Source organism: Crinia signifera, chromosome 1 (assembly GCF_055691185.1).
Source record: "Crinia signifera chromosome 1, ASM5569118v1, whole genome shotgun sequence".
Classification (NCBI taxonomy): domain Eukaryota; kingdom Metazoa; phylum Chordata; class Amphibia; order Anura; family Myobatrachidae; genus Crinia; species Crinia signifera.
The window spans coordinates 167,918,460-167,946,346 of NC_139217.1; the positions used below are offsets into that span (position 1 = coordinate 167,918,460).

At 42.4% G+C, this 27,887-nt stretch overlaps 1 protein-coding gene and 1 long non-coding RNA gene across 6 annotated transcripts in view; one reads left to right on the forward strand and one right to left on the reverse strand.

Moving 5' to 3' along the window:
- Positions 1-27,887, reverse strand: part of ARHGAP24 (Rho GTPase activating protein 24) — a 716,382-nt gene that overhangs the window by 141,613 nt on the left and 546,882 nt on the right. Inside the window, exon 1 of one of the 5 annotated variants that reach the window (XM_083176544.1) lies at positions 17,267-18,251. The exons of the other annotated variants lie outside the window; for them this stretch is intronic. The gene's annotated coding sequence lies outside the window, so the exon portion shown is untranslated. Of the gene's footprint in view, positions 1-17,266; positions 18,252-27,887 lie in introns of those variants that run through there. 5 annotated transcript variants of the gene reach the window in all.
- Positions 17,417-24,010, forward strand: LOC146063795 (uncharacterized). Its single transcript, XR_014471675.1, has 5 exons — positions 17,417-17,670; positions 18,006-18,202; positions 19,957-20,095; positions 23,739-23,814; positions 23,906-24,010. It is a non-coding gene; the product is annotated as an uncharacterized LOC146063795 (long non-coding RNA).

A 27,887-nucleotide genomic window follows, 5' to 3' on the forward strand; every position in this document is an offset into this window, starting at 1 on the left:
GTCTGCTACCCCCCCTTTTTGGGGCTGCAGGTTTTTTTTTATATATATATAACTGTCAGTGCTGCTGCTGCAGTGTCATAGAGTGATAGATAGTGATAGATAGTGAGAGATAGAGAGATAGAGAGAGATAGTGACAGAGAGTGATAGAGAGTGTATATTTTGTGTCTGCTACCCCCCCTTTTTGGGGGTGCAGGTTTTTTTTTATACATATAACTGTCAGTGCTGCTGCTGCAGTGTCCTAGAGTGATAGATAGTGATAGATAGTGATAGATAGTGATAGATAGTGATAGATAGTGAGAGATAGAGAGAGATAGTGACAGAGAGTGATAGAGAGTGTATATTTTGTGTCTGCTACCCCCCATTTTGTGCTGATCAGTATATCTGTGCTGATCAGCAACTTTTTGGGGGCGCAGGTTTTTTTTTTTTTATATATATACCTGTCAGTTGATGCCAGTTGCACTGTCAGTTGCACCAAAGGTTGTGCACCTGCTGCCCCTCACTGGTAATCAGTGTTGCATCACTGATCACCTTTTTTTTTTTTGAGGCTGCTGTGGGGTCTTTTTTTAATTTTTTTTTTTACACACACTGTGATTTTGTGGGTGTCCTGTGGCCACTGTGCGCTGATCAGTGACGTACATCACTGATCAGCTTTTTCGGCACAGGGTTGATCTATTTTTTTTTTTTTGATCAAATTCCTGTTGCCTTTGAGCGCTGTTCAGTGACGGACGTTACTGACCAACATCTGTGCTCAATTTTTGGCGCAGGAGCTTTTTTTTTTTGTTTTTTAACCCCTTCAATTTTTATTTTTTTTAATTGGGATCAAATTCCTGTATAAAGTATTTTTTTTTTTCTGCACTACATACACACTACACACTACATACCCCCCGGGTTGAAATAAAGTTTGTACCCCCCCCCCCTACACTATACACGTGTTGAAACATTTCACTACCAGTAACACAAAAATAAAAATGGCATCCCAAATGTCATCCCAAATGTCATCCCAGTCATCCAGAAGAATGTATTCAGTGGAGGAGGCATATGCCATGCTTGCCTCTGATTCTGACACAGCCAGTGATGCAAGCGGGGAATTTGAAGGCTTCGTCTTAAGCTCCTCTTCCTCCTCTAGTGATGAGGGACCCCCTCAAAGACGCCCCCGTAGAGCAGCTGAGACCCCCCCCCAATAATTGATCTCGTATGGACCCCACCACCAGACAATTTTGAGCCCCAGGTTCCTGAGTTTTTGGCCATGCCAGGAATCCAATTTGATTCCACAGGTCTCAGAGAAATTGACTTTTTCAAATTATTTTTCTCTGATGATTTTATAAATTTAATGGTGGACCAAACTAATTTATATGCCCAGCAGTTTATTGCTCAAAACCCCACGTCATCATTTGCTAGGTGGACCCCTGTAGATGCAGTAGAGATGATGACGTTTTGGGGTCTGGTGTTTCATATGGGCATAGTAAAAAAGCCAGAAATTAGGCAATATTGGAGTACAGATGTTCTGTACAGCACCCCATTTTACCGTATGGCCATGCCCCGGGCTCGATTTGAGACGATCCTTAAATTTTTGCATTACAACGATAATGCACAGTGCCCTCCCAGAGATGATCCCACCTTTGACCGGCTATTCAAAGTCAGGCCGGTCATTGATCATTTCAGTGCCAAATTTGCAGAGATGTACATCCCTGAAAAATTTATTTGTATTGACGAGTCCCTTATACATTTTAAAGGAAGGGTTAAATTCCGCCAGTACCTTCCCAGTAAGAGGGCAAGGTATGGCATAAAAATGTATAAGCTGTGTGAAAGCACCTCAGGGTACACCCACAGGTTTAGGGTATATGAAGGGAAGGATTCAAGAATTGAACCGCCAGAATGCCCCCCCTCCCTCGTAGGTGTTAGTGGAAAAATTGTCTGGGATTTAGTGCACCCCTTCCTGGATAAAGGTTATCACCTCTATGTGGATAACTTTTACACTAGCATCCCCCTGTTTAAGGCCCTTGGTTCAAGAGGTACAGCAGCTTGCGGTACTGTGCGCAAGAACCAAAGAGGCCTCCCAAAAACGCACATTGCCCAAGTAATGAGAAGGGGTGAAAGCAGGGGAATATGCACCGAAAATATGTTGTTGGTCAAATATAAGGACAAGAGGGATGTCCTTATACTGACAACAATTTACGGAGACAGTACCACCTCCGTCCCTGTACGAGGTACCAGTACCCACACCTCCAAACCTAATTGTATCCTGGATTACAATAAGTACATGGGCGGAGTGGATCTTTCAGATCAGGTACTGAAGCCGTACAGTGCCCTGCGGAAAACAAAAATCTGGTACAAGAAGCTGGCCGTGTATATCATCCAGATGGCACTGTATAACGCTTACGTGCTATTCCGTTCTACCGGCCAGAGGGGGACATTTATGCACTTTCAAGAGGAAGTCATAAAGGGCCTAATATTTGGGAACCAGCAGGCAGAGGGCCCCAGTACTTCTAGTACTGGCCCCCGTATTGTACCAGGGCAGCATTTTCCTGATGAAATCCCCTCCACTGGAAAAAAGGGCAGGACACAAAAAAGGTGCAAAGTTTGCTATAAAAAGGGAATAAGAAAGCAAACTATTTTCCAGTGTGACACTTGCCCCGACAAACCCGGCCTATGTATAAAGGAGTGTTTTAAAATATACCACACATCTATGGATTATTAGGTTCATAATTTCACCGTGCTTCGGGGGTCTTGCTAATGCCACATAGCACCCACCATTCATTCCACCAGAATCTGAGCCGCAAAATCCAAAAATCACTCCTTCCCTTCTGAGTCCTGCCATGCACCCAACTGGTATTTTTTGGTCACATGTGAGGCATTGCCGTACTCGGGAGAAATTGGGGCACAGATTTTGGGGTGCTTTTTCTCCTTCATACCTTCTGAAAATGAAAAATTTTGAGCCAGAACTGCATTTTTGTGTAAAAAAATGTAATTTTTCATTTTCACTGCCCAGTTGTATCAAAATTGGTGAAACCCCTGGGGGTTTGAAATGTACACTATACCCCTAGATGAATTCCTTGAGGGGTGTAGTTTGCAAAATGGGGTCACTTGTGGGGGGGTTCCACTGTATTGGTGCTTGGGGGGTCTTGCTAATGCGACATAGCACCCACCAACATTCCACCAGAATTTGTGCTGCAAAATCCAAATATCACTCCTTCCCTTCTGAGTCCTGCCACTTTTTGGTCACACATGTGGCATTGCCGTACTCGGGAGAAATTGGGGCACAGATTTTGGGGTGCTTTTTCTCCTTCATACCTTCTGAAAATGAAAAATTTTGAGCCAGAACTGCATTTTTGTGTAAAAAAATGTAATTTTTCATTTTCACTGCCCAGTTGTATCAAAATTGGTGAAACCCCTGGGGGTTTGAAATGTACACTATACCCCTAGATGAATTCCTTGAGGGGTGTAGTTTGCAAAATGGGGTCACTTGTGGGGGGGTTCCACTGTATTGGTGCTTGGGGGGTCTTGCTAATGCGACATAGCACCCACCAACATTCCACCAGAATCTGAGCTGCAAAATCCAAAAATCACTCCTTCCTTTCTGAGTCCTGCCATGCACCCAAATGGTATTTTTTGGTCACATGTGAGGCATTGCCGTACTCGGGAGAAATTGGGGCACAGATTTTGGGGTGCTTTGTCTCCTTCATTCCTTGTGAAAATGAAAAATTTTGAGCCAGAACTGCATTTTTGTGTAAAAAATGTAATTTTGCATTTGCACAGCCCAGTTGTATCAAAATTGGTGAAACCCCTGGGGGTTTGAAATGTACACTATACCCCTAGATGAATTCCCTGAGGGGTGTAGTTTGCAAAATGGGGTCACTTGTGGGGGGGTTCCACTGTATTGGTGCTTGGGGGGTCTTGCTAATGCAACATAGCACCCACCAAAATTCCACCAGAATCTGAGCTGCAAAATCCAAAAATCACTCCTTCCCTTCTGAGTCCTGCCATGCACCCAAATGGTATTTTTTGGTCACATGTGAGGCATTGCCGTACTCGGGAGAAATTAGGGCACAGATTTTGTGGTGCTTTGTCTCCTTCATTCCTTGTGAAAATGAAAAATTTTGAGCCAGAACTGCATTTTTGTGTAAAAAATGTAATTTTGCATTTGCACAGCCCAGTTGTATCAAAATTGGTGAAACCCCTGGGGGTTTGAAATGTACACTATACCCCTAGATGAATTCCCTGAGGGGTGTAGTTTGCAAAATGGGGTCACTTGTGGGGGGGTTCCACTGTATTGGTGCTTTGGGGGTCTTGCTAATGCGACATAGCACCCACCAACATTCCACCACCAAAAATCACTCCTTCCCTTCTGAGTCCTGCCATGCACCCAACTGGTATTTTTTGGTCACATATGAGGCATTGCCATACTCGGGAGAAATTGGGGCACAGATTTTGGGGTGCTTTTTCTCCTTCATACCTTATGAAAATGAAAAATGTTGAGCCAGAACTGCATTTTTGTGTAAAAAAAATGTAATTTTTCATTTTCACTGCCCAGTTGTATCAAAATTGGTGAAACCCCTGGGGGTTTGAAATGTACACTATACCCCTAGATAAATTCCCTGAGGGGTGTAGTTTGCAAAATGGGGTCACTTGTGGGGGGGTTCCACTGTATTGGTGCTTGGGGGGTCTTGCTAATGCGACATAGCACCCACCAACATTCCACCAGAATCTGAGCTGCAAAATCCAAAAATCACTCCTTCCTTTCTGAGTCCTGCCATGCACCCAAATGGTATTTTTTGGTCACATGTGAGGCATTGCCGTACTCGGGAGAAATTGGCGCACAGATTTTGGGGTGCTTTGTCTCCTTCATTCCTTGTGAAAATGAAACATTTTGAGCCAGAACTGCATTTTTGTGTAAAAAATGTAATTTTGCATTTGCACAGCCCAGTTGTATCGAAATTGGTGAAACCCCTGGGGGTTTGAAATGTACACTATACCCCTAGATGAATTCCCTGAGGGGTGTAGTTTGCAAAATGGGGTCACTTGTGGGGGGGTTCCACTGTATTGGTGCTTGGGGGGTCTTGCTAATGCAACATAGCACCCACCAAAATTCCACCAGAATCTGAGCTGCAAAATCCAAAAATCACTCCTTCCCTTCTGAGTCCTGCCATGCACCCAAATGGTATTTTTTGGTCACATGTGAGGCATTGCCGTACTCGGGAGAAATTAGGGCACAGATTTTGTGGTGCTTTGTCTCCTTCATTCCTTGTGAAAATGAAAAATTTTGAGCCAGAACTGCATTTTTGTGTAAAAAATGTAATTTTGCATTTGCACAGCCCAGTTGTATCAAAATTGGTGAAACCCCTGGGGGTTTGAAATGTACACTATACCCCTAAATGAATTCCCTGAGGGGTGTAGTTTGCAAAATGGGGTCACTTGTGGGGGGGTTCCACTGTATTGGTGCTTTGGGGGTCTTGCTAATGCGACATAGCACCCACCAACATTCCACCACCAAAAATCACTCCTTCCCTTCTGAGTCCTGCCATGCACCCAACTGGTATTTTTTGGTCACATATGAGGCATTGCCATACTCGGGAGAAATTGGGGCACAGATTTTGGGGTGCTTTTTCTCCTTCATACCTTATGAAAATGAAAAATGTTGAGCCAGAACTGCATTTTTGTGTAAAAAAATGTAATTTTTCATTTTCACTGCCCAGTTGTATCAAAATTGGTGAAACCCCTGGGGGTTTGAAATGTACACTATACCCCTAGATAAATTCCCTGAGGGGTGTAGTTTGCAAAATGGGGTCACTTGTGGGGGGGTTCCACTGTATTGGTGCTTGGGGGGTCTTGCTAATGCGACATAGCACCCACCAACATTCCACCAGAATCTGAGCTGCAAAATCCAAAAATCACTCCTTCCTTTCTGAGTCCTGCCATGCACCCAAATGGTATTTTTTGGTCACATGTGAGGCATTGCCGTACTCGGGAGAAATTGGCGCACAGATTTTGGGGTGCTTTGTCTCCTTCATTCCTTGTGAAAATGAAACATTTTGAGCCAGAACTGCATTTTTGTGTAAAAAATGTAATTTTGCATTTGCACAGCCCAGTTGTATCAAAATTGGTGAAACCCCTGGGGGTTTGAAATGTACACTATACCCCTAGATGAATTCCCTGAGGGGTGTAGTTTGCAAAATGGGGTCACTTGTGGGGGGGTTCCACTGTATTGGTGCTTGGGGGGTCTTGCTAATGCAACATAGCACCCACCAAAATTCCACCAGAATCTGAGCTGCAAAATCCAAAAATCACTCCTTCCCTTCTGAGTCCTGCCATGCACCCAAATGGTATTTTTTGGTCACATGTGAGGCATTGCCGTACTCGGGAGAAATTGGGGCACAGACTTTGGGGTGCTTTTTCTCCTTCATACCTTCTGAAAATGAAAAATTTTGAGCCAGAACTGCATTTTTGTGTAAAAAAATTTAATTTTTCATTTTCACTGCCCAGTTGTATCAAAATTGGTGAAACCCCTGGGGGTTTGAAATGTACACTATACCCCTAGATGAATTCCCTGAGGGGTGTAGTTTGCAAAATGGGGTCACTTGTGGGGGGGTTCCACTGTATTGGTGCTTTGGGGGTCTTGCTAATGCAACATAGCACCCACCAACATTCCACCACCAAAAATCACTCCTTCCCTTCTGAGTCCTGCCATGCACCCAACTGGTATTTTTTGGTCACATATGAGGCATTGCCATACTCGGGAGAAATTGGGGCACAGATTTTGGGGTGCTTTTTCTCCTTCATACCTTATGAAAATGAAAAATGTTGAGCCAGAACTGCATTTTTGTGTAAAAAAATGTAATTTTTCATTTTCACTGCCCAGTTGTATCAAAATTGGTGAAACCCCTGGGGGTTTGAAATGTACACTATACCCCTAGATGAATTCCCTGAGGGGTGTAGTTTGCAAAATGGGGTCACTTGTGGGGGGGTTCCACTGTATTGGTGCTTGGGGGGTCTTGCTAATGCGACATAGCACCCACCAACATTCCACCAGAATCTGAGCTGCAAAATCCAAAAATCACTCCTTCCTTTCTGAGTCCTGCCATGCACCCAAATGGTATTTTTTGGTCACATGTGAGGCATTGCCGTACTCGGGAGAAATTGGGGCACAGATTTTGGGGTGCTTGGTCTCCTTCATTCCTTGTGAAAATGACAAATTTGGAGCCAGAACTGCATTTTTGTGTAAAAAAAATAATTTTTCATTTTCACTGCCCAGTTGTACCACAATTGGTGAAACCCCTGGGGGTTTGAAATAAACACTATACCCCTAGATGAATTACCTGAGGGGTGTAGTTTGCAAAATGGGGTCACTTGTGGGGGGTTCCTAACTTTTAGCATCTTATGGTGCCTAGAAACCTACATGGTGCCTAAAAAATAATCTCATAAAAAGGAGGCTCCAAAATCAAGTAGGTGCTCCTTCTATTATGAAGCCTGTGGTTTGGTAAACGTGCACACTAGGGCCACATATAGGATATTTATGAAAACAAAAGAATTGGGGGAATCAATTTTTAGTCACATTTCTCTAGTAAAATGTACTGTGTTCCTTAGAAAAATGTATTAAAATTGCAAATCTGCAAAAAAAATGAAATTTTGAAATTTCACCTACACTTTGTTTTAATTCCTGTGAAACACCTAAAGGGTTAACAAACTTCCAAAATGCTGTTTTGAATACTGTGAGGGGTGCAGTTTTTGAAATGGTATCATTTATGGGGGTGTCTCAAATACAAGTTTCTCAAAGTCACATCAGAACTGAACTGGTCCCTAAAAAAATCAGTGTTTGAAATTTTCTTGAAAATTTGAGAATTTGCTATTCATATTGTAAGCCTCCTAGTGTCCAAAAAAATTAAAAGGAAGTTGAAATAATGATGGAAACATAAAGTAGACATATGGTCTATGTTAACTATTAACTATTTTGAGTGGTATGATTATTTGTCTCACAAGCAGAAAATTTAACATTTTGCAAATTGCTAAATTTTCCATTTTTTTCCGACATTTTGGTATTTTTCACAAAAAAACACAGACTGTATCGACCCAAATTTACCACTAATTTGAAGTACAATGTGTCACGAAAAAACAAAAGTTATCCCCACTTAAGTGATACATGTCAGATTTGAAAAAAAGGGCTCTGTCAGGAACGCAAAAACTGGCTCTGTCAGGAAGGGGTTAAGCAAAGCTTTCAATAAATCTCTTTATAAGTGTGCTGCTATTATAATTAATACCTTCTTCCTACATACATCACAATAGACATTGATCTGCACTTAAAAAAAAAACATCCACATAACGTACACATTCAGGCTCAAGGATAAAGGTTACACATATATAAGCTTCAGGCATTATACAGGATGCAAATGTTTTATGTAATACACACAAGACCAAACCTAATAAATCAATCAAATGTATTGCTGTAAAAAATACAACTCTAAAGCCAGATCTGTGTTTTAACTCTGAGAATCAGGAAGCTATCCATTAATAGTGCTGAAAAAAAGAAAGCATTTCTGAAGAAAGCCAGGTAAAAGTGTGTATGCATTTTACTTTTATGTTACAGTTTGTTTTTAAAATAAAGGTTGTAGGGTGTATTGTGCTACTTGTTGCTGATTGGTTTTGGTATAGAGCACTACAAATACATACGAAGAGTCATAATTGACAACTCTATGATTTCTTCCAAAGTCACATATAGGGCAGTATTCAATGCTGGGGGCGAGCTGTGACAGTGAGCAGGGTTAGTATTCAACCTACCCCCTGCATATGCCGTTTCCCCCTCGCTCCATTTTTGGAGAAACGGGTTATGCGGCCGCTAAAACAGCAAGACTCGCTGCTAAATGCAGTGGGCTCCCTGCATTAGCCTTTCTTTCTCTACCTTTATTTAATTGATCCATCCCCAGATCCGGAGTTTCTGGACCTATTTTTCCAGAAAAACAGTACTGTATATATGTATACTGTATATATACATAAATGTATATATAGAACACACAAGTGAAAATAATTTTTTAAATGATCTAAAACTAAGTTTTGTAGATATAGTTTGTAGATATAGTTTGCATATTCTAAAGACCTTCTTGCACTGCAGTAATTGACTAAAGTGTCAATATAGCATTAAATGCTATAATGCTATAATGATATAGCATTAACCCCTTGAGTGGTGGGTTTTGCTGGGGCAGGACAAACCTACCAGGGCAGGTTTGTCCTGCCCCAGCAAAACCCACCACAGGATGTTGGAAGGCCCCCCTAACCTCTGATCCGGCGTTTGTATGCCGGAGCTTCCCTGCCGCCGCTGCCCTAGCCGCCAGTCACAGTCAGCAGTGACGTGGCAGCAGGCTCGGGGATGTTCGCAGCGACTCGGGAGGACTCGGGCGCCTGAGTGCTACCGAGTCCCCCTGGGCCGCGCCGAACATACCTGAGCCTGCCGCCGCCGTCACTGCTGCTGTAAAATGAGTGACGGCTGGGTCAGGAGAGCTTTGGCATACGATCGCCGGTGCAAAGGTGATTGGTGGGGACTAGGGGGGTGTGGCGGGGGGGGGGGATTTTGCCCTGTCCTTTTCCAGGAAAATTTCCAGGCATACCACCCAAGGGGTTAGTGAAGAAGAAGATACAGTAACAAACAAAAATAACATAAACATTTAAATATCTCAAAATCAAATGTGTGGTTGAAAACGCAGCAGCTGACATGTTATCAGTGATTTATTCTGCTGGATTTTGTTTGTTAGAAAAATAAGTTTATATCAAATGTGCTAAAGAGATTGTAAAGGAACATATAAAAGTTACAAGAGTGCTAAAAGCATTAATAAAAAAACTAATGGAATATGATGTTAAATGTGTTTCATTCTCACATGGACTGTGTAGAACAAACTGTACATTTCTGCCGAAAGTGTACTGACATTTTCCTGCTGTGAATCAGTGTAATAGAATGAGCATGGAAAGTGTAGGACAACATCTAATCAATAAGAAACAGAGTATCAAAAATAGCTGCTGTCAAAGGCTTTGCTTTCCACTCCTATAGGTAATCGTGTTTGACAAAGGTGGTTCTTACTCTAACCATATCCAATGCACACTTACTATTGTGTGCAAACTGTACATAGCCAGATGTAGACTTGTCCGCAATTGTACCCCAAAGTTTAAATTGAATTATTTAAAAAAGCCACAATTCTGCCTATATGCCAAAGATACTGTATGTCACCTAGTTTACACCAGGAACACGCCCCAGACACTAAAAGTACATCCCACTTAAAAAACCTTTAAAACACAGCACAAACAACTGCTAAAAATGTGGATTGTTCCCCAAAAAAGGGCAATCCCAAGCTCTTTTCTAGTGTTGGCGATCATTATCCTCATCATTCCCTATTTGTGATCTCACTTATCAATTTTAAATATCACAGCTGTTTCAGGCATACAGTAAATGCATCTTTATACACAAACAGAGTGCAAATCCCGCACCAGTAAATACATGTCAAATATTAGTATTTTGTCCTCAATATGGTCCAGGCAGTGCTCACAGAAATATATAATATTTAATGAGGCGCTACCCACTACTTAAGGTGTGTACACATGGCAGTTCCTGCCGTGAGTCCCGATGCGATCAGATCAACTATCTTGACTTGTCTATGATGTTATATTAACCTCCTCTTCATTAATCTTGCTACTGCTTTCCAACAAAATGTTAAGTCACCCTCGGGTAGTTGCCATTTATCTACAGAACTAAAGCAAAATCCATTAATTTGTGTTCTCAGCTATATTGTTCAGATGAGGTGGGAGCATAATTATACATTGTACAATACAGAAAAAGAAGAAAAATATAAAAATAATAAGAAAAAACATTTATTTTCATTAAATAACATTCAATAGATTACTTTTTTGTTAATCAAAGTACATTAGATAAAAACATTGACGAGACAGAATACATTTGAAGATAGTTGGGTTGAAAGTCTAATAGTTATTGCAGAACAGAAGCCATATTTACCAGCACCGCAGAGTACATTGAGTTGGTAGATTAAATCTTACAGGCCACTTAGTTTGTCACAGCAGCACATGCCTACAATTCAGAGGGCCTATACAATAAGATAAAGCTGTTCCTCAACAATTTTTCATCTATATCTGTGCTGTCATTACATTATTTATGGAACAGTTCTAAGGTGCGGTTTCTCTACAGTAGAACAAATAATATGATATAGCATTGTTAACCAACATATTGTACAAACTATGGAATTCGATGGTATAAGGGACCCCTTGCAAGAGTGGTACTCTGTCAGTAGGCATCTGCATTATCTTCTATATTGTTTTTTGTTGTTGCACATATTGGCCACATGTGCCGAGGGATGATTCAGACATGCACACTGGTGATCAGAAGTTATTTATCATGAGCGAATGAGCAAAAGTTATTTATCTACATGTATCACAGAACTAATGCCATAAAGCTTCAACAAACATTTTCAAAGTAAAGCCACGTTGTGATATTTGCAAACAATATGCATGATATCGTTAACTGCTCCCTGTCATCTAAACATAAACTTGACTACTGTATATTGTCAATCAGTGCATGGTCAGCCGGGATCCGCGTGATGTCACTGAACAATATTGTTACTGCTATCATTCAGTGTTTAAGCAATGAGATTGTTGGTCCTGGGGCAACACCAGCTTTACAATAAGAAAAATCAATGACTTCTCTGAAAAACAAGTTAGGTAAATTGTGTAAGCAAGTGATAATCCAAAAGAGTTATCACTCCTATTTATTTTAAATATTAGTGTTTTAGAGGTATATAACTTAATAAGCAAAGATCTGACGCTATTAGTAACATACCGTATCATGGTGCATATAGTTACATTTTTAAGTGCAACTCACAGTGACAGTAACAATAACCACCGTCTCTGCAAGTTACTTCCCCAGGTTTTTGGAGGAAAATTCTTTGGGGGAATCTGATTACTGCACATTGTTTCCAGGATCACTGCCAGAACCATGATGTAGCTGAGGTAGGGGGAGCAATATTTTTTTTCCCACTACCACTACTATAGGCATAGGTTTAAGCACTAGCAAGGGACCTAGGGTTAAGCTGCAGTTGGGGGGGGGGGGGGGGGGGGTTAGGGTTAGACGGTGAGGAGAGAGGGTAAGGGTTAGGCACTTAGAAAGGAGGGTTATGGATAGGCTGCAGCTCATGAGGGTTAGGATAAGGTTATGGAGTATGATGGTTAGACACTAGAAAGGATGGCTAGGCTGCAGGGGGTCGCACAGAGACTCCTTGGCCAAAATAATTGGTCTCCCTTGGTGTCTCTGATTTAGAAAATATTTTCAACAATATTTTACTAGTTTCCCCATTATTACTGACAGTACTTGAGTTCAGGGAAGTTGTAACCATCTAAAGGACACATTCCTCATTGTTAAGAAAATAATGCGATATTTCAGAATTTCCTGATATTTAACACTTGCTACAGTAGTTTTGGCATCACAACTTTATACTTATACTGGTAAAATGATTTTTTTTTATGACTTTACTGGAGTACATCTAGACTCACAATTTTTTCATTTATGATGGTGTTTTTTTTCCTGCAGGTGTCAGGCTGCGTCATGGGCTCATACACATGCACCCTATCGTATGCAAAGGCATATATATTTTCAGTATAAAACAATAGTTTTTTAGTGAAGGTAAGTGGCATCATCTTGCAATATGTTTGGTATATAGATGACAGTTTGTTTTAATGGTCTTCCTTATTCACTATTTATCCCTGTATGCCGAATAACCAGTGACAGACAAGAAACAGAAAGCCAATTAAACAAGATTGGAAGAGGGTATCCTTAAAATAGCTGTTAAAAGTTAAGACTATAGCTTTACAACATTATAAGACTGACTTGTTGAAAGTTTCACAACTTAACAACAAGAAACAAGTTATACAATGGGTGTACTCGTATACCACTAAGGGTACTGACCTCAGCAAGGAAGCCAAATATTTGTGGTTGTTTGTTATCTCAGGACCTGATTTGAAAATATTACAGGTTAAATTAATGCCCAATTACATATTAGGGATCCGGTGCTTACACTACCTGGGTAAGACAGAAAGGCAATTTAACCCTTTGAGTGACAAGTGAATTTGTCAAAATTGGTGTGAAAATTGCCAAGCAAACCTTTTTATTTATCATAATTACCTGTAATATTTACGTTAAATATAATCTTTTTTACACAGCATTTTTTTATTTAAATCGATATAACAAATGTGAGTGACGCTGGCATTTTTACCCAAGCACTCTGTCCTATCTGTGTTTTATTATAGGGCAAGGTGTGAGGCTTACTGGTTTGTGTTAACTATTGCCACTGACTGAAGTCAAAAAATAAAAAATAAATGTTTGTATTGGGTCACCTGTGATTTAGTGCTATACGTGTTGTTTATTAATAATGTGGGGCTATTAACATATTGCATGTTTCTTTCAAGGGCTCATATGAGAGAGAGTAAAAGTTTGTTATGCTGCATCATTGTTATAGAATAAGTATTGATATATTTTATCAGATTTTTTTTTTGCATCTGGCAATGTGAGTATATATATTTGCACTGGATCAGGAATCACAGGATAACAGCTATAGCTGTTCATACACATTGGTGGAAGCAGTCAGGATATATCTGTAAGATATGTTGTAATTATAGGCTCAGGCTGAAAAACGTATTTTCCCCCCCTATAGGGTTTAATTAATACCAGTATGCATTGGTTTTATCTTCATATGGTAGGTGAACTGCCACCTTAAAAATAATGATTGTTTGCTTTCCCCGCCCTATTTTTGTTCCATACCTTATGCATACTTATGTTTGTTTCTATAGATTTTAAAGACCTAATATTGGCTATATACATTTTGTAATTCCTCTGTTTCATATGTATATTAATTTTACCGAATTGGTATAGATTTTTTTAAAGTTCTGTAGACCATGTACACTAGTTTTTTATTCCACCCAGACATTCCCCTGATGAAGTTGCAATACAAAACGTGTTGGATATCGATATGAACAGCTATAATCGCTTTAAAACTCTTATTGTGGTTACTGATGTGAACAATGAAAATTGTCATAAAATCTGCATTGTCCTTATCTACGTTTATGAAAATGCATTACTACTTTAATTTATCTTTTGTAGAATTTTATTGTGAAGATCAATCAAAGTGGTACTTAATATTATTTTTATTATAGTCCTAATGTCTTGGGTGGTTTTTCTATATTTCACCATTGCGCCCTCTCTCTCTCCCCCCCTCGATATATATATACATAGCAATGCAGGGGTTCCTATGATAGAAACCAGGCGGCACTCCACGGACTTGTTACAAGGTGTAAACCTGTGTTTATTCTATCATCGACGTTTCAAAACCCCATCAGGTTTTTTCATCAGGATATACAAGGTGACCTACGGTGCCAGGTATAAATTAGACAAGATAAATATATATAAAAAATGAATTTTAATTTAATAAATACCAATACTCAAATAAAAGGCAAAAATACAAAAGATAAAAACAAAGTATATCCGCACACACAAAATGATCCTAATAAATTATTTTAAAAAATCCAATATATGTTTAAAAGGGCAAAAATTGCTTTACGAAGGATAATATAAGCCTTCAATAAATAATAAATATAGCTTATCTGATATAAGGTGAGGAAGGCGTCAAAAGTTCCCCATCATTTTTCATCTCACAGACTTATTGGGAAGTTTCTTATTTTTGTCATTTTATTCATGTATTTGTATTTAGTAAATAAAAATGTACTTTTTACATATTTATCTTGTCTAATTTATGGAGATATGCGTATAGACACTGCGCTCACCAATGCGATCTTGTTGCAGCTGCTGGTCTCCAGGGGAGGGGGGCCACCCTCCAATAGGTAATAATGGAAGCAGGGGGTATGGAGACCTGCGCTAATGAAATAACGGAATGTGTGTACCCTTAAATATGCTGGTGACAGTAAGTATAAGTGCTTGGCTGTACAAATCTGTATAGGTCAGGCACCTTGACAAAGGGGCTAGTCCCCGAAACGTTGGACCGCTTGAATACATTTTTTTCAAACACCCATTGAGTGCCGCTGTCTGAGTATATACTTCTATACCACCTGGCTATCCATTGTATCTGGAGGGCACCTGGGGAGCTGTACCTGTGAGTTGGAGTGCCAAGCCGCAATACAAACCTCTATATATATATATATATATATATATATATATATATATATATATATATATAACCCAGTGAGGACCACTGGAGTGCCGGAGCAGAATTGCATGATATATATATATATTCTCTCCAAGAAACAGGCGTCACTCCGGGGCTTTATGTGTAGCAATCAAGTGAAGTTTATTCCTTCCACGTGACCGTGGAAGGAATAAACTTCACTTGATTGCTACACGTAAAGCCCCGGAGTGATGCCTGTTTCTTGGAGAAAATATTTGCTTAGCTCAGAATGGATGGAGATGAGTATATATACATAGGTAGTTGCAAGGCGGACGGCACTCACGGAAATAATCACAAACGCAAGGGTTTAGCTTAACCCTTGCGTTTGTGGGTGCCGGACGGCTCCCCGGCAGTCAGGATTCCAACAGTCCAACAGTCATTACTCCGACGTCAGAATCCCGACTGCTCCCCCGTGGGGGTCCACGACCCCCATAGAGGGAGAATAAAATAGGTGGCGAGTGCAGCTCGCCACCGTGCTTCATTGCGCTCCCCCCTCTGTGCAGTCGGGATTCCGACTGCACAGAGATTCCGAGTAATGACTGTCGGAATCCCAACTGTCGGTGAAATATACCACATCCGCGTTTGTGATTATTTCCGTGAGTGCCGCCCGCCTCGCAACTACCTATGATTCGTCTATCTAGGAGGGCACCCAGAGCAGTTCACCTTAGAGTGCAATTGCCGATCCTTTGGAAAAGTATATATATATATATATATATATATATATATATATCATGCCATTCTGCTCCAGCACTCCAGTGGTCCTCACTGGGTGTAGTGTACTGAGGTACCCTCCCTCGAGGACTGCGCCTCCGTGTACATATACAGGAAAATAAAGGTGGTACTCACAGGCTTCCAATAAAGTGAAAAAATTTGCATAAACATTTCAGGGACATTACGAAGTATTTAAGAGCAGTGGTACATAAAATGTGAACATAACCAAAAGGGTTAAGTACATTTTATATTGACCTATTCAGCTTTTGGTAAAAAGTACAGATAGAATTGCCCTACAGGAAATTCTGTGTTTATTCCTATACCGTGTATCAGATCTAGTGATGTAAACTGAGATTAATATGAGTAGGAAAATTGACACAGGTACATGCAATGTTTCCAGTACACACATTTACAGTGCACTGACTTGCTGGAATGCTATTTACCAGCACAACAGCCATGACTGTTTGTCTTAGTGACATAGATACTGCAGTGCCTTTACTGGCATTTATATTTATCTGTTTGTCAGCTGAAATGCTAAATGAAGATACATTACTGTAGATGCTAAAGCATTTCTATACTCATCTGCCACATAAACCAAGTACGCAGCATACTCTGATTTATCAGTGAGCAGCGTTTAAATGTCTCATTACTGCAGTAACATGCTCCTAATGAGAACTCCATACACATATTACACTTTAGCAGCACACTAGTGTCTCTGGATTCAAATCCTGTCAGATGAAATATGTGCACTATATTCCCTACCAACTAGGCAACCATTTTCAAGTTATTACTACATATATATACAATGTACAATGTACCTTCACACACATACACGCTTATTAATTTGTTAATAGTGATTGGAAACCAGTGACAAAGTCAGAGCAATCAACACTTGTCATTTGATACAGCATACTGTAGTATGGAGCAACAGGAAACAAACAGATAAAGGATATTAAGATAAGTTAAATTGCAAACATAGCTATATAACAATATTTAGAGTACAACGATTATATAAAAAAATGAATCCAGAGGTCTTCAAAGTTCACTCAGAGGAACATACTGCCCACACGTGTGTCCCAGTGAGTATACTGTCACCCAGGGGACATTTTATACTAGGACTAACAGCTGCCAGATAAGTAACAGGCTGCCAATGACTAAGGGAAACCACACAGCTGTATCAGAGATAACTCTAAGTGCTACAAAGGATGACACATCCTGGGTACTTTTAGGAATGCCCGGAGGCCAGTAAGACCTGGGAAGTCCTGTACATGGCACACTCCGTACACCGAGAGAAACTAGACCAGACTCAGGCTGCTGAGCAGCTACCAGACAAAACTCACCCGTGTTGATGCTTTCACAGCCCAGATGATATCCCCCGTACTACCCTAGTGCTGCTGCTGCTCTGCGTGCTCAGATCTCTGCATCTGCTCCCTGTAGTGTGACTGCTCACTGCAGCCTCTCTCATGACTCCATCAGTCAGGAATGGCACTGGCACTGCCTCTTACTGGCACTAGTCAGGCTCAGGTGTGAGCTGTCATAGTAGGATCACAGCAGGTACAGTATAAGGGACAGGAGCGGCATAGTATAGTGACTAGTACAGGGAGAACCGGCAGCATGTGAGGAAGAGGAGGAGGGGGCAGAGGAGGAACGATACTGTCCTACAGCTACAGCCCATCTCTGTGTTCGGTCGGATATATACTGTTGCTGCTGCTGCTGCTGTAAAGTCAGCCCCCAGGATGCAGAGGTTAGAGGGGGGATTGGATTTGATCATCACAACAGAACTCTCGCTGTCCATCATCCATAGCACGCAGCAGTCCTCTGTAACTGAGGAACAAACACCCAGGAGTGTCAGTTTCCTTGTTCTAGACCCAGGGCCGCCGAGAGGCAGGGGGGGCGGGTACATTTTACCTGGGCCCGGGCCTATCAGGGGGGCCCGGGCCAGAGGATACACAGACCCACTTTATAAAAAAAAAAAAAAAAAAAATTAATGCAGCGGCAGCGCGGGGGGTGGTGGCTGGCCGGGCGCTGGGGAGAGCGTGTCAGCAGCGGCAGCCTGTGTCACTTACTTACTGTGTGCAGATCTGCAGACAGTGACAGAGGCCGGCATGCTGCGGAGCGTCTGCAGAGAATAGATAAACTCTCTGCACACAACACTGGACGTGAGAGGGGAAGGTCGTAAGGTCACGTGCAGGACGTGCGGCATGTGACAGGGGAAGATGAAGTGGAGGCTGGAGCCGGGGGAGCTCCTGAATCTGGCTGACTTCGAGTCCTGCCCTGTAAGTTCATTTTTTTATGCCCTGCCTGTCTTAATACTTAATTGTTCTCTGTCTGTCTCTCTCTGTCTCTCTCTGTCTCTCTCTGTCTCTCTCTCTGTCTGTCTCTCTCTCTGTCTCTCTGTCTCTGTCTGTCTCTCTCTGTCTCTCTCTGTCTCTCTCTTCTCGACAGTGGTGGAAGTGGGATTTTAGAAGTGGGGGTATAGAAGGAAACTGGAGTACATGGTGGAATACCACACAAATATGGGTATGGGTAAAAACTGGACCAGGACAAAACCCCCGGACTGCTGGACCGGACATCAAAACTGCATTTTGGAGCTTGTAGCGTCCGGTCCGGGGGGTGTCCTGTCCGGGGGGCTGCCTGTGACACCCGTCACCAGGTAGAGGAGGAGGGGTAGAATAAAGCCTCCCTGTATGGTCCGGGCATGTAGCAAAAATCGGACGGTCCGGACCACACGGGGAGGCTGTAATCTCCCCTCCCCCATGTCCCTGGTGATAGCTATCACAGGGACCCCCCCCCCCCCCCCCCCCCGGATAGGACACCCCCCCCCCCCCCCTGGACAGGACACCCCCCGGACTGGACCCTGCAAGCTCCGGACTGCAGATTTTGATGTCCTGTCCGGAGTCTGGTCCGGGTCCGGTTTTTACATAGTCCCCACAAATATTTGGGTCTTTCTTGCGCCCTTTAAGTGCATTCCAAAATAGGGGCTGGGAGCTGTGGGGAGGCCTGGTGGGGGGGGGGGGGGAGAATAAAGCCTCCCTGTATGGTCCGGGCATGTAGCAAAAACCGGATGGTCCAGACCACACAGGGAGGCTGTAATCTCCCCTTCCCCATATCCCTGATGATAGCTATCACAGGGACCCCCCGGACGTGACACCCCCCGTACCGGACACTACAAGACCCGGACTGCAGATTTTGATGTCCAGTTCGGTAGTCCAGGGTTTAGTCCGGGTCCGGTTTTTACATAGTTCTCACAAGCAATTATGCAGAAATGACTGCATTAGCACCTAGCACTTGCAGGGTCTCCCCCGTCCTCAGGGCGATATAGCATAAATATACACTCAAAAAGACATTCACTTTCCCATATAAATACCCCCACTGTAGCCCGGGTCCATCCACCCAAAACTGCTCGGCACCCTACTTCCCCTATCACGCAGAGTAGGAAGTCAGGGCACACTCACGTGCATTCCACTGCTCCCCCTCTGTGTTCCACTGTCTGGCAGTACCCAGCTCATGACAGGGGGATACATGGCACCCAGCTGTAACAGAAAAGGCGATTTTAGATCCCAGTGAATGGGTGCTGTGGATCTGCCTTTATGATGTAGCTGGATACTGCCGGCCAGTGGAACGTGGAGGGGGATCAGTGGAACGCACGTGAGTGTGCCCTGACTTCCTATTCCTTCTGGAAGTATGGTGCAAAGCACTTCCGGTAGGACAAACCCGGGCGCCCGGCGGGGATGGAGAGATGGGACTACAGTGGGGGTATTTATATGGGAAAGTGAATGTCTTTTTGTGTGTATATTTGGGCTAAACATGCCCTTAACATGCTGTGGTCACCCCCATGAGGGCCCCTGGAAGTTGATGTACCGGGGCCCAGGATTTCTCTTGGCAGCCCTGTCTAGACCCTCATGTTGAGTTCAGATGTCAGGAGCATTGGGTCTTACTGCAGAAACAGTGACATTAGCAAGGACAGGGAAATTACTTCACTAATTCTCTTTCCATCTATTTCCTTATATATTTATTCTACTTCCCACAGGAGGCTGAATAAAGAGGAGCAGTTTCCTTAACAAATGTCCTAACAATTCCTTCAAACGGTTCTGCCTCACAAATGAAGTCTTTATGCAGTCAGAAAGAAGCAAGCTGCAAGCAGGGCATTTACCATGCAAATGAGAAATGTAATTATGGCTGTGCAGTCTTCATTAAATACACTGGATAACATATCTCTCTAGTCAGATTCTCTGTAATGGAACTTTACTGTGGAAGAAGTGTTTAACATCTGTTCCAGATTTTAGTCTAGATTCAGGGGAGTGGTGTGTGCCTGTGTTGTTCTGTCTATAGAACATTAGTACAATAGATAATGTGCAGATTTATTACTCTTTTTTTGCATGTTGCTAATATTACTCCACAATGTCCTTGGTGTTCTTTATGGAAGAACTTCAGCAACAAATGACAGCAGAACAACAAAGGTCCTATCTACACCTACCAATCCACACAGGTCTACACCAACAATCAGACATGCATTAGTCAGACATTGACAAAAGTTAGCACAGAGAGAGAGGGTGCAAATGCACTATGCGATCATTACATTACAATATATAATAAGAGATTGTTAGTATATCATTGGCCAGAGATATTGGCCTGCCCATCGCACTCTGTGTTGTTAAGCAGGGAACCAGCATGGACTGCACTGAGACAGAGGCATAATTCCAAGTAAGTCCTATTTATTTGTATAGAGTGTGAGAAAATTTGGGGTTGGCATCTGGGCGTGGGGCCCTGTCTCAGGGCATCACTACTTAAATACACAGTCACGTTTTATATCATGATTGTTCATTATTTACGTAAGCACATTTTTTTCACACACTCTCTACCATTAAACACATAGTAGGGACCTTCATACTTATAACTTTATCACTTTACTATCACTATTATTTATTGTGAAGGCATGGGGAGTCCTCCCTTAGCTGTATCATGTTTTGGGGTTCCCTGCGCCCCAAGTGGTGAACCCAAAGTGTTAGGGACCTGCTCGACAAGAGGTGACCTGGATAATTGGTGGGAAGGCCAATATCACTGGTCAATGATATACTAACAACCTCTTATTATATATTGTAATGTAATGATCACATAGTGCACTTGCACCCTCTCTCTTTATGTAAAACATTTTATTCTCAGCAGATGGCACCTTTCATTACTGAGGGTGTGCAATTTAGAGCCATTTTTCCCTACCATTGACAAAAGTTGAACCAGCATTAATTAGACCAGAGGTCAGGACGTCAACTTTTTTATCTTTTACCCCAAAATATATTTAGATACGCCGACGTTACCCTCTTGATTTGTAAGGAAGGAAATCATATAATTGTAATACACACTGTATCCCCAGAAATACTGTAGATTATATATCCTGGTACACAGCCTGGCAGCAATTGATGATGATTACCATGTATGGCTGTGTGTGGTACACAATTTGTACCACACACAGCCATACAGTACATGGTAATCATCATCAATGTCTGCCAGGCTGTGTGTGGTATAGCCATTGATAATGTGACGTCCAGGCAACTACTAGTGTCAGTATTTCAATATGATATACTGTAGGGACAGTCTGTTATTTTTTTCCCCTAGACTAGAGATGGGTATACCTTGACAGGAGCCTATAACCAGGCAAAGAAACTCGTCGCCACAGCGGCAGTACAGACTGCGCACTGCCGAGCTGGCACAGCAACTAGTCAACTCTACTGAAGAAGTGGGCGGACTTGGAGGCGGAGCATGTTATACACAAGGGCCTGACACACTGCACTTTGTCAGGTCCTTGTACACTATAGTATTGTAACACACAGACGGGCATACATATAAAATCTATATATAGATTCTATATGCAATGAAATGAAATCCCTGGGGGTAATGGAAGGTTGCGCTGCTGAAACACAGCTGGGCATGCATATAGAGTAATATGCATGCCCAGCTGTGTCTCGGCGGCGTGACCGTCCATTATCCCCAGGAATTTCATTTTAACCCCCTTTTGGGGTATTTTACCCCTGTTCCCTGACCACTGAGTTAGACACTGACAAAAGTTAGACCTACATTAGTTAGACATTGACAAAAGTTAGACCTACATTAGTTAGACATTGACAAACATTAGACATGCATTAGTTAGATATTGACAAAAGTTAGACATGCATTATGTTAGACATACATTAGTTAGACAGTGACAAAAGTCAGACATGCATTAGTTAGACATTGACAAAAGTTAGACATACATTAGTTGGACATTGACAAAAGTCAGAGATGCATTAGTTAGACCTTGACAAAAGTTAGACATACATTAGTTAGACATTGACAAAAGTAACGACACAAGTAAAATGTTGACATGGAAAATCAATATGTGTACATGAATCGTATAAGTGTACTGCTTCCCCTTGCATGGCTTGCTGCTCTTGCCATGCTTCGGGCATGTGATCGGCACCACTGGGATGGTAAAGTATGAACAAGTCAGTTTAGAAAAAGTTGGTTGTTGGGATACTGACTGCGTTGGCATGTCTAATTCTGGGCCATATGCACTAAGCATCAAAAGTGATAAAATGGAGAGTGATAAACAACCAACCAATCAGCTCCTGCCTGACATTTTTCAAACACAGTCTGTGGCATGACAGGTAGGAGTGGGTTGGCTAGCTGTCTGTAAGCTATATCTGTTGGTAGATATATCTTGACCCAGGAGTCCAACCTGGCCAGCTTGCAGGGTTAATCCTGGAAAGGACCCTGTTTAAGGGTCTATCCTGTAAATGACCTCAATTAAGGGGCAGTATAAACAGTTTAGCTGTGTCATTCGATTGCCGGATGACCCGCCCACAGCCTGGATCCCGATGGTCATTATACTGACGGTAACTTTGCACCAAATTCTATATGTGCTTATATACTGTATATTTTTTCGTTCTCTGACTAAAGATGTACAAGTCTGTTCTATTTTTTGTATCATCACTCTTTATACTTTGCATTTAACAAAACAAGTCAAAAATATCGAGAAATAGGTGATAAAGTATCATTTATAATTAAACAGCCATTCTGTAGACTGTACTTACTGTACATCTAATATATATGATCACAAGCTTTTCTAGCATGGTTTACAATTGCATAATACAGTAATTATTGCTTGCAATAAATATTCAAATATAGACCAGAAATTTCTTCGGTGACTCAACAACTGCATATCAAGAAAATGTTGCTTTATCCCAGCAGGAGGAAATGTAAATCCGTAATTTCTTATGTGCAATATAATTCTTATTAATACGGCTGTCTAAGACGAGCTCTGTTCAGATGAATATGCCACCCATGGACCATCATTTACTTAATGTGCCACAACCTGATTCCCTGCCTTGAAACATTTCTTTAAATTCAGTGACTTTGTACAGTTTTTATATGTAATTAATTCTTAGTATTAAGTCTTCTATGTGATCTGTGAATATATCAGTTAGCAGAAATCGTACATCTCTTTTCATGTATTTCTACCAGAACGAATTTCCATATGTCTATCTCGCTTTCAACGGAGCATTGATTTATTACTAGTGCTACAATTATAGCAATTGATTAAAAATAAAACTAAGGACTACACTATGTAAAGTACAAGCTGATCAATAGGAAAAGACATCTTCATTATATACAAATTGTGTGGACAACCCATGGGTCTGAGCAGATTGTAGGCCTCAGGACACATAAGTGTCCAAGCTTTCTGTTTGTAATTGCTTGATAACATCACATTCTCCAATGACTTTTTTTATAACTGGTACTCTTAACTTGATTACAATACTCATGTTTTTCTCTATGCAGCACCATAACTTGAGAGGAAAGGAACACGTAATTGGAGCAGCTACAGAACACCCAATCCAGATACAAGCAACCAAAAGTATGTATTGTGCTTCCACCAATGTCCACTGGCCACTAATGTTTACTATATGCATCTATATGCATCTATTTGTATTTTTCCCTTCCGACAGAGCTTCCCACCCATCCCAGGTTGAATGAAAGGCGCTCCATCTGTACATGCAATTAGGGTTTTGTGTCCCTTTATGTACCACTCCTTGATTCTACACATACAGTAGGCAATTACATACTTATTAAATAATTGACTACTTTAGAAATGTCACTCAAGAATTTATTCAATGATTTATTGACATATACAGAGATAATGAATGTTTGTGGAGGGTTAAGTCCAGGGACAGTGGCGTAACTACTGTAAGGCAGCCCCAGCTGCTGCTTGGGGGAGCAAGCCGCAGTGGGATCTGTGTGGGCGCCGGCACCGGCTCGACGCACTGTCATGCTGCTGCCTGCCGCTGCCCATTGGCTGAGCAACGGAGCCGAGCCATGGCAGAGACGACAAATCCCCCCCCCACTGATTCAATTGACTGTACACAAAGCTGGCTTTTGGCTACTGTGTAGAGGATGGGCGTGCTAGGGCGGCCTGGGATGTGTCAGAGCCAAGGGAAGCAGCAGTGTCTGTTGGTCTCTCTTATCCTGCTTCAGCTTCTCCGTTATGCGCATGACGTCCTCACGTCACAGTCTGGGGAGGAGAGGAGCCTGGGGGGGGCACAAACTTTTTGGCAGGGGGGAGCAAAATGTATAGTTACGTCACTGTCCAGGGACTATGCCGACAAACAAAAGCGGATTGCAGCATTGGAGGAACTCGTCAGGTTCAGCACACCTTATCATGACATAGCCTCCATTGATTAGTTCCGATTCAGGTTGAACATCAGAACTGTTTTTTAAGATCAAAATAACAAATTAAATAATTCCCAGAGGTCTGGAGCTGGCGCTGACTACATTTATCAAACAAATCTATGGTACTACAATGATTTGCTCTTCACAGTCCACCAAAAACCTATCAGACCTTTGCTTGTGCTTATGGCAGAGACTGAAGAGTGCGGTGGACAGCCAGAGGATCTGCATTATACAGCAGAGACCATTTCCATAAGCAGAGACATAATAGAAGTATTTATCATTTAAACTAGTACTTAATAAGGGAGGGAGGGTAGTAGCAGAGAGAGGGGATGTAGCAGAGAGATTATATGTAGTGTGTAGGGTGGGTCCACTTTATCTTCCACTTCCGGCTGTGCAGCTGTCCTTTGCTGGGTGGATTTTCTGTGCAGAAAGTTGTGTAGAACACCCCAGTCAATCTTGTCCACCATCAAGTGGATTGAGTGGTGAGCTGGTCACAGAAAACATCTTGTCCACCCGTAAGTGGATTGAGTGGTGAGCTGGTCATAGAAAACAGTATTTTAAAATAAGCCACCATCCAAAGCATGCCCATTCTTGCCCACATCTACAAAGATAAACTCGTAGTTAGCATTTACCACTGCCATTAGAACGATGATGAAGCACCTTTTGTAGTTATAGTAGCAAAAATCCGCTGTTGGCAGGTGGGGTAATGTGAATGTGCTTCCCATCTATGGCTCCTCCACTTTAGGGAACTGCCAATGCCATTCAAATGCCTTACTAGTGGCTATCCATTCCTCTGTATTGAAATGGAGGGCCTTGAATCATGATTCTCAATGTTCTCCATTTTGTGGGTCTTCCAAGCACTCCACGAGCAGCATCAGCTCTCCTCTTTGCTCATGCACACATTATCTATTCAGTGATCACCAGCAGAAGTGATTACAGGCTCTACCAACCTGCCACCCCAGCCCACGAGACGCTGTGACCCGTGGGTGGGACAGTGGGACAGTGTCCAATTAGTAGGAATGTGAAAGCTGTATAAAGGCAATTTCCATTCATGGTTTGCTTTTGAATTAATGCCGGGCAGGATTTATAACCAAAACAAACTATCTAGACTGTTATTCAGCCTGTTTCAGGCTGTGAACAATTATCATTCATGTCCATGCAATGAGCAGTAATTGTTAATTTGTTTTTGTCAGATAATTTCCGTTCAGTGTCTGAGCTGTTTTTGATTCAATCCAATTTACAGTGGCTGTGACTTGTAGTGGAGACCTGGCACCTCACTGTAAAGGATGTAAGTGCAGTGTGAATACTGTGTATACAGTATTAGTCCTTTGGCCAGGACCAGAATTGCATGGCTCCAAGACACAGCATTGTAGTCATCAGGGTCTCAGTTACAGTCAAGTATTAGCGATGCAGGATGATGCTAGTAGGTACAAAAAATAAGGTCTGATGGTACCCTGTGGTAGTACCAATATCCTATTATCTAGCTAGGTACAAGCTATTTCCTTTTGAATTGTCATTCATAGAGTCTAAAGTGAATCCCTGCAGTGTCTTTCTTTACAATTCCGTTATACTGTAAATAGAAAGTTACTTATAGATTACTACTATCTCTAGTATAATTAGTCTTTATTATGTACTGTATTTAAACCTTTATATGCTGTACATACAGATGGAGCCCCTCTCGTCTTTGTCAGGTGCTCGCCAGAATGTCCCCGCTGGGGAGCGCCGGCGGAGAGGGGCTCCATCAGACTGGGATGCACGTGCATCTCATGCACACGCGCGTCCCAGTCTCTCGGTGGCTGGGCGGCGGGACCCTGGCCGTCTCCGCTTCAGGGAGATGGGCAGGATTAGGGGGGGTTGCGGGGAGGTGGGGCAAGTGTCGGAACAGGGCGGCGAGGTGGCGGAGACCCAGGGGGAGCTCCATCGGAACGCAGCGCGCGAGCATCTCGTGCGCGGGTGCCCCCTTCCGACAGCTGGCGACGGTTGGTGGCTGGCGGGGTCTGGCAATAGAATCGCCAGCGCCTGCACAGATAAGACCCACTCCATCTGTACAGTAGGTTTATTAGTGTTTGGAAAAGTATTTTAAATAAAGTAATTTGAACTTTGGTTTTGGTTGTGTTTATGCTTAAAACTGCTGTATGATTTAATGCACAGCAAGTAACACAGAATTACCTCTAGTACTCAGATGCTGTAGCGCTGTGCTGCTGTCAGCAGAGAGGAGGGGGCCTGGATGGAGGAGCCTGCACACAGGTCTCCTCCTCTCTTACAATGCCCCTATAAGATATTTTTGTGCCCTGTGCCAGAAAGAGCGAATGGTGTCCTTCCCCCACAACTGGATTATGGACAGGAGCTTGGACTAACTAAGAAAGGGGTAGTCACACAATAGTACCCCTAATTCATATGATGCCACAATAAGGCAACCTATAAACTGTTAGTCCAACTGGCTAGGGATGGGAATGTTTATCAGAAACTGGCCCTTTAAATAATAGGGTACTGCCCACTGATCCATTGGAGGAGATGGCCTTGTACATAACCTCTCAGGCAGTATAAGATCACAGTACATAACTTCTCAACCTACAGTATATGGGATCACAGTACATAACCTCTCAGCCGGTATGGGATCACAGTACATAACCTTTCAGCCTTTATGGGATCACAGTACATAACCTCTCAGCCGGTATGGGATCACAGTACATAATCTCTCAGCTGCTATGGGATCACAGTACATAACCTCTCAGACTTTATGGGATCACAGTACATAACCTCTAACCTGGTATGGGATCACAGTACATAACCTCTAAGCTGGTATGGGATCACAGTACATAACCTCTCAGCCATTATGGGATCACAGTACATAACCTCTCAGCTGGTATGGGATCACAGTACATAACCTCTCAGTCGGTATGGGATCACAGTACATAACCTCTAAGCTGGTATGGGATCACAGTACATAACCTCTAAGCTGGTATGGGATCACAGTACATAACCTCTAAGCTGGTATGGGATCACAGTACATAACCTCTCAGCTGGTATGGGATCACAGTACACAACCTCTCAGCCATTATGGGATCACAGTACATAACCTCTCAGTCGGTATGGGATCACAGTACATAACCTCTCAGCTGGTATGGGATCACAGTACATAACCTCTCAGCTGGTATGGGATCACAGTACATAACCTCTCAGTCGTTATGGGATCACAGTACATAACCTCTAAGCTGGTATGGGATCACAAAAAATAACTGCTTACCCTGTATCGGTTCA